The following is a 7,079-nucleotide window of genomic DNA, read 5'->3' as shown; positions in this document are numbered from 1 at the left end:
GAAAGAAAGAAAGAAAGAAAGAAAGAAAGAAAGAAAGAAAGGAGGGAGAAACTGAAGTCATGAGAGGGGAAGGGATGTGCCCAAAGTCCCTCAAAGCAAACTACTGACTAGCTTCAAACAGCAGGATACCTATCACTGTTCCTCTTTTCCTTTATTCCTTAAATTCTCCTTCCTTGAAATAAAAAAAATTTGAGTTTCAAGCGACACATCTATAGTTCCATGCAGCTTGAAAAGGTTCTAGGCCAGAACACAAAATGCCCAAGGGAATTAAAGAAGAAAATTGGCAGGAATCAAAACTAAGGTATTTTTTGTGTACCATATGATACCTGGGCAACACACCGCACTGATCCCAAGGTCTAATTAGAACATCCATGGTGCTACACTGGACACCACACATGTTGAGCTGAGCAGTGAAGAACCCCAGGAGTTACCAGTTTAAAAAGGGTTCTAGCACCAGCAGTAGCAGCAGTAGCCCAGATTTCCACCTAAAGGGATTCAGAATATGGACAACAGTTGGCCAGAACACATATACAAAGCTCCTGCTCTGTAGTTCTCAAACTCTAGGTTTCTAAGAGTTTGAACTTCAGAACTTGAGTTCTTCCCTGTAAAGAGATGATAATTAAGCTTAAAACTCTGGGAGTGAAGAATAATCAAGAAAATGAATCCCTCAGAATCACTTTGCACGTCACCGATGAGTACAGAACCGAGGCATTGCACCACTCACTCATTTTAACATTCTGATCACTTCTAGAAAGGCTTAATTGACAGTATGTCGGTCAAGAGTAGCTTCCCAAAATTCTGGACCAGGAAAGATCCAGCCCAGGAGAAAGCAGGTGAAGAGGGAGAGTGAGACTGGTAGAATGTGGAAACAAGTAACAGCAGGAAATAAACATGATCACTCTGAGCCAAGAGCAACCAAGCTTCAGGTGGGAAAGGATCTGTGACCTACAAGTACAGGTCCTGCAGAGGAAATGCTGGCAGCAGATACCAGAGATACTAAAACCTGGAGGGTAGACTGCGCACAGAAACTTGGTTTCAAGTAGTGACTAAGGAAACTAGGGAAGATTTTCAACAAAAGAAGTGAGGCATAAAGGATCTCTCTCTAAAAGTAACCCTGTTCCTTATCTTTCTCCAGAAGTCTCATGACATTTTTTGCTCTACTAAACAGCACCCTCAATTTTCATAAGTCCTATAAAGGGAAGAAGAATTGAATTTCAGCCTACTTTTTCCTAAATAATAGCAAGGGGGAGGCAATGAACCAAATCTGTGATGACAGCTTCACACAAATGAAGCTCAATATTAAATGACCAAGGACTGATTGCAGGTAAATCACGCTTCCTGAGTTATAAAATACAATAAAGCCAGACAGTCTCCGAAACAAGTGCTGAGCCTTTCCTCCCAGTATTAGGGGCCTCAGGTCCTCCTCAGGCAAGATAAATCAAGAAACAATCAAATTACAGTTTAGGGTAGTGATGGCGAACCTATGATATGCGTGTCAGAGGTGACACGCAAACTCATTTTTTTGGTTGAATTTTTCTTTGTTAAATGGCATTTAAATATACAAAATAAATATCAAAAATATAAGTCTTTGTTTTACTAGGGTTGTAAATATCAAAAAATTTCTATATGTGACACGGCACCAGAGTTAAGTTAGGGTTTCTCAAAATGCTGACACGCTGAGCTCAAAAGGTTCGCCATCACTGGTTTAGGGGGATCCAGTCTTGCCAACCTTCTCAGGAGGCAGGGATCACATCTTGGACCTCTCCAGAGTCTTTAACACAGGACTCATCACCCAGGAAGAAACTCCATATTTAATCAACTGAATGACAGTGGACTCCATTCAGATTTTGAAAACATTGCAAGGGGTTCAAATCTTAACTCACAACCCCACTTGTCTAATATTCCAGCTGAGAGAAATGAAACAGCAAGAGTGGTAATGTAGCCGAAACCGGTTTGGCTCAGTGGATAGAGCGTCGGCTTGCGGACTGAAGGGTCCCAGGTTCGATTCCGGTCAAGGGCATGTACCTGGGTTGCGGGCACATCCCCAGTAGGAGATGTGCAGGAGGCAGCGGATCGATGTTTCTCTCTCATCGATGTTTCTAACTATCTCTCTCCCTTCCTCTCTGTAAAAAATCAATAAAATATATTTTAAAAAAAAAGAGTGGTAATGTATAAAAGAAATGTAGTAGAGAATTGGGCTGGAGAGTAAAAGAAAGCAGGGTCTAATATATAATATCCCTCTAAAGACTCAAGGAAGTAAACACATTATGGACGTGAAAATTTAGGAAGGAGGAACTGAGAGCCTGAAAATATGAATGTCCTCAGATAGAATTCCTGTGACAAGGCCTCTCCTTCCTGCAAAAGATTGTATCTATTCATATTGTCTTACAAGTGACTCAGGTGAAGCAGTTTCTTAGGGAACTAGGGGGCATACAAAGTGATATGGTGGACAATATTACCACCACCATCACCACTGACATCTATTAAGTGTTTAATGTGTTCAAGATACTGTTCTAAGCACTTCACAACTTCACATCATTTAACAATTCTATAAGTAGGGTACTGTAATCCCATTTTTCAAACAAGGAAACTGGAGGCTAACAGTAAATAACAGAGCAAGTTAGGGAAAGGAGTTCAAAACCATACAACTGAAGTACATACTCTGACATTGTGATTTGATTCACGAAATAAAATTTAGAATACTGGCAGGAATGGACTATGCATTTTTCAGATAGTTCTCATTAATGTTTTAAAAAATGAAGTTCTGATGATAGCAATTAAAGATGATAGCCTCTGTCCACATCCTTTGAAAACTTAGTTAGCCACAATAACTGATTTTAGAATCATGGAGTCTGAGTAAAAAGGCCAGGCTGTCCAGAGGGCCCCTCCACTTCCATGGATACTCAATCTATCACTCTGCTTTGGTTCCTAAGAGAACAACGCTGAAGATCAGAACCACAGCTGTTCCTAGAACAAAATGATAGATGTGCTCTGTGGACTTCTGATAAAAATGTCAGCCCAAAATCTGGGTTCATGGAGAGTACTGCTGGGCCAACTAGAAGCAATATTTGCCTGCATAATGACACCTGATAAGTGCTATAATGCTGTTCTGAAAAGGCTAACTGAAAACTCTGTATCCCTGAAATAAGATCAAATGGAGAATCAAGAAGGCTCATGCCAGAAATACATAAAAATGGTGCCCCCAGAGTTGTGTAACAAGGTACCCCTGGGACAAGATCACTCAAATACCTGTTTACTTTACCACTTATCCTCTTAACTCTTTCTGGCATGAAACTCTTAGCAAACTATCCTGACACCCAAGCAGGCATGCATTAACAGTCTGAAACCTTAAGAAAGCCAATGATATGATGAGGAAATCTCATCTCTACAGAGCACCAATTTTGATGACTGTGCCATTATACTAAAACAGCACTGGTTTACCCTAGACCGGTGGTTGGCAAACTCATTAATCAACAGAGCCAAATATCAACAGTACTTCTTCAAAATAGACTCGCCCAGGCCGAAAACCAACTTCTGCGCATGGGCCATGAAGTTTCAATCGCACTGTACACGCGCCCGCACGTGGTATTTTGTGGAAGAGCCACACTCAAGGGGCCAAAGAGCCGCATGTGGCTCGCGAGTCATAGTTTGCCGACCACGGCCCTGGACTGAGAAAACTTCTAGTATAGTCCCAAAGAGCAGGAAAGAAGGAAAAACACAGTAAGTGGGGAGAAGTATATTGGCAGATTGAAAATCTGGGTTCTGCCCCGGCTGGCTTGGCTCAGTGGATAGAGCGTCAGCCTGCGGACTGAGGGGTCCCAGGTTTGATTCTGGCCAAGGGCACATGCCTGGGTTGCAGGCTCAATCCCCAGTGGGGGGTGTGCAGGAGGCATCCGATCAATGATTCTCTCTCATCACTGATGTTTCTATCTCTCTCTCTCCTCCCTTCCTCTCTGAAATCAATAAAGAAATATATTTTAAAAAAATCTGGGTTCTAATTTCAACTTTACCACTGCACTGTTAATAAGAAGGGAGGTTTACTATAATTAAGTTGGACAGGACTTTTCTTTCAAGAAGTTCAAGGAACTACATATTTATTTCTTTTTCAATCTCAAAAGATATCTTGGAAGCACTGAGATGAAGAAAAAGACAGTATTACATAGCATCCATAAAACACATAGTAGGACTTGAAACTCTTACACCAGAGCTCTATCCATCTGTCCATCCTTCCACAGTGCTACCAGTCATCTAGGAATAAAGATGTCACTGCCCGCAACATGTGGTTTTTGTATACATGATGAAGACCACCACCTCTTTCCCGGTACACACTATTTTTTGCTGTTTTTCAAATACAGCATGATTTTCTTTTCTCAGATAAATAATATTCTCTTAATACAACCAACCTTTAGAAAAATCATGAAACACCTCAACCACCTAGGAATCAAGACTTCTGGAATCTAATTTTATGATTATCAGTGAATGATTGAATAACTTACAACTCTACTAAGGTTTTACTTGGGTTAAGGATGGAACAGAATAAACCCTGTTAAAAAAAAATTCACAAGGCATATAGTTAAAGAATGAAGGCAGAACAGAAAAAAAATGCTCAAAGTACTCCTGAAAGGAACAAAGAGAAATATTTCCGTGTGATGAGAACTATTAGGAACAATTAGTGAAAATTATATAAAGAGCACATAATTACAAAGGAACTACCCCAAAGTATCAGTTCTATAGCCTCCAGCTCAGTAATCACCAACTAGAAGCACTTACAAGAAATAGAGATGCAAAGAACAATCAATTCAAATTCAACTACAGAAAGAACTTGACTCACAGATCTCAAACATTCTATTGAGCAAAACTGTTCCAAAATGCACAACTGCAGAAAGGATGCAATATTAGTTAAGGGCCTGAAGTGAAGAAACAGGGAACCATTTTTAAATATATATTTTGTTGATTTTTTACAGAAAGGAAGGGAGAAGGATAGAGAGTTAGATACATAGATGAGAGAGAAACATCGATCAGCTGCCTCCTGCACACTCCCTACTGGGGATGTGCCGCAACCAAGGTACATGCCCTTGACTGGAATCGAACCTGGGACCCTTGAGTCCGCAGGCTGACGCTCTATCCACTGAGCCAAACCGGTTAGGGCACCATTTTTAACTCAGTAAGCAGACAAAGTCTTTTTCTCAGGTCCTAAGGACATTCAAGGACTGTCCCAAAAGAATTTGAGGCCTTCCTACTACCTGTAAACTCTCCCAAATACAAAATAACTCTGAACAGGCTTATCCCAATTCTATTGGAAAAGACCATCACACCACATCTATTTGGGACCAACAGGAATATGGGCCATCACCATCTACCCCGGCACTGCTGGACCATCATTCCCACAGGACCAGGATACCTGTGGGAAGAACAATTCAGTGGTTCCCCTTGCCCTGCCCATTCCGCTATAAATAATGGATGTAGGCAATGTGAGGCAGGGGAATAAAGGCTGGGGTTCAAGGAATATATGCACCTAATATTTAATCATGAACCTGGCTCAGAAACCTATGGGGAACACATTTTATAAACCAGCCTGGAATTGATTTTTAGGAGACACATCCCTAGGATTATAAGCTCTGAACTCAAAACTCTTTTGAATCAATATTGTCGTTTTCAAGCTACCTAAAAATCAATCACCATCAAATCTTGTATTTTGAATCCTTCATAGTTTTATCCACTTCAAGCTACCTATGAACCAATTTTGTCATGAAAACTTCACCCTGTCATATCAAATTCAAATAACTCCCATAGATTCAATCACTCAACAGATCCACACCAAACACTAAGCTGTAATATTAAGGATATGACCCCACTCTAAACTCAACTCTGCTGGTTCCAAGTGTCGGAAAGCAAGTCCATAAGTTATGCCACAAGGACTATACTAGCAACGAGGGCCCATTTGTCCCCAAAGTGTCCTTTGGACACAATGCAGCGCTACTCCACAATTTCACGTGCACATCTCATAATTCATTCCTGATGAGTATTGGTGGGAAGAGAAGGTGATGGGGATGGAGACAACTTTTTACACAAAAACTTCCTGAGTACCCCCAAGAGATAGTAGAAAAAGGCTGATTTTTCTCCCACAGCAAACACCAGTATTACAATTGCTATTACTTAAAGAATGCTGTCCTACTGTCTCCCAAAGAAACTTATTTTATTAGGACCCCTTCTCCACCCCAAACCAGAAAAACCATTAACCCAAAATTGTCTTACCCTCTCTCTCTCTTCCTCCTGTTGTTTTATTCTTTCTCCTTTCCAGGGCTCCTGAACTTTCTGTAAACAAATTGTCTGGGTTACACGGGCCAGTTAAGGGTGCAGACACCAGAGAACTGTGGAGGAATTCTTTGACTGTCAGCAGTCAGTCAGAAAGGCAGGTGGACCCCCAGCCAACCATCCAAAGGTGCAAGGATATAATAACAGGAGTGCAGTGCCACCCCTTTGTAGACACAAGGGAAATAAATCTAACTCCCAGAAACCAAGATGATCTCTATCACCAGTGTTTGGGTTCCACTCCTGAAGAAGACATTGATTCTTCTTCGATCCTCAGGGCCACAGGGAACCAGGGGCCAGAGAACAGAAGAGTTGGAAGAGAAAGGTCCCTGCCCCTAAGGACTGGCTCGGAGGGGAAACTGGGGACTTAGGGGGTGCACAAGCCCTTGTGTCAGGCACGGTGCCAGTTCAGGCCCAGCCACTTCCTCTGGTCTCCCCCCTCCACTTCTCCGAGGACTTCGCCCCTGCCTACCAAAGGCCTTGCGCCAAGAAGTACCTCCCTCGGGCTGCACAGGGGTCTATCTATTGGAGACCCCAGCTGTGCCCCCAAAACCTTTGCTCCCTTGAAACAGCCCCTGGCAGCTTTCTCCTGAGGTCGCCGCCCACCCCTGCATCAAAGACCCTTCTCTGGGACGTCCCTTCTTCTCCTCCAGGGAGCTGAACTCTGCCACCCACCAGCCAGACACCCGCCCCCTAAGCCCCCCCATGCCTCCCCATCGCCCGCTCCTCCAGCACCACTTCCGGTTCCGGGACGGACACACGTACAG

General features: G+C 42.6%; 1 protein-coding gene across 5 annotated transcripts in view; it reads right to left on the bottom strand.

Annotated features, from left to right (window-relative positions):
• Positions 1–6,996, bottom strand: part of ZNF384 (zinc finger protein 384) — a 21,588-nt gene extending 14,592 nt beyond the window's left edge. For 2 of the 5 annotated variants that reach the window (XM_006757581.2, XM_006757579.2), the window contains exon 1: positions 6,256–6,995. The gene's annotated coding sequence lies outside the window, so the exon portion shown is untranslated. Of the gene's footprint in view, positions 1–6,255 lie in introns of all 5 variants that reach the window. The other 3 variants (XM_006757577.2, XM_006757580.2, XM_006757582.2) reach the window with 3 other exon arrangements.
• Between the last annotated feature and the right edge of the window lie 83 nt (positions 6,997–7,079).

Source organism: Myotis davidii, unplaced genomic scaffold (assembly GCF_000327345.1).
Source record: "Myotis davidii unplaced genomic scaffold, ASM32734v1 scaffold13, whole genome shotgun sequence".
Classification (NCBI taxonomy): domain Eukaryota; kingdom Metazoa; phylum Chordata; class Mammalia; order Chiroptera; family Vespertilionidae; genus Myotis; species Myotis davidii.
This window is presented reverse-complemented; position numbering and strand designations above follow the sequence as displayed.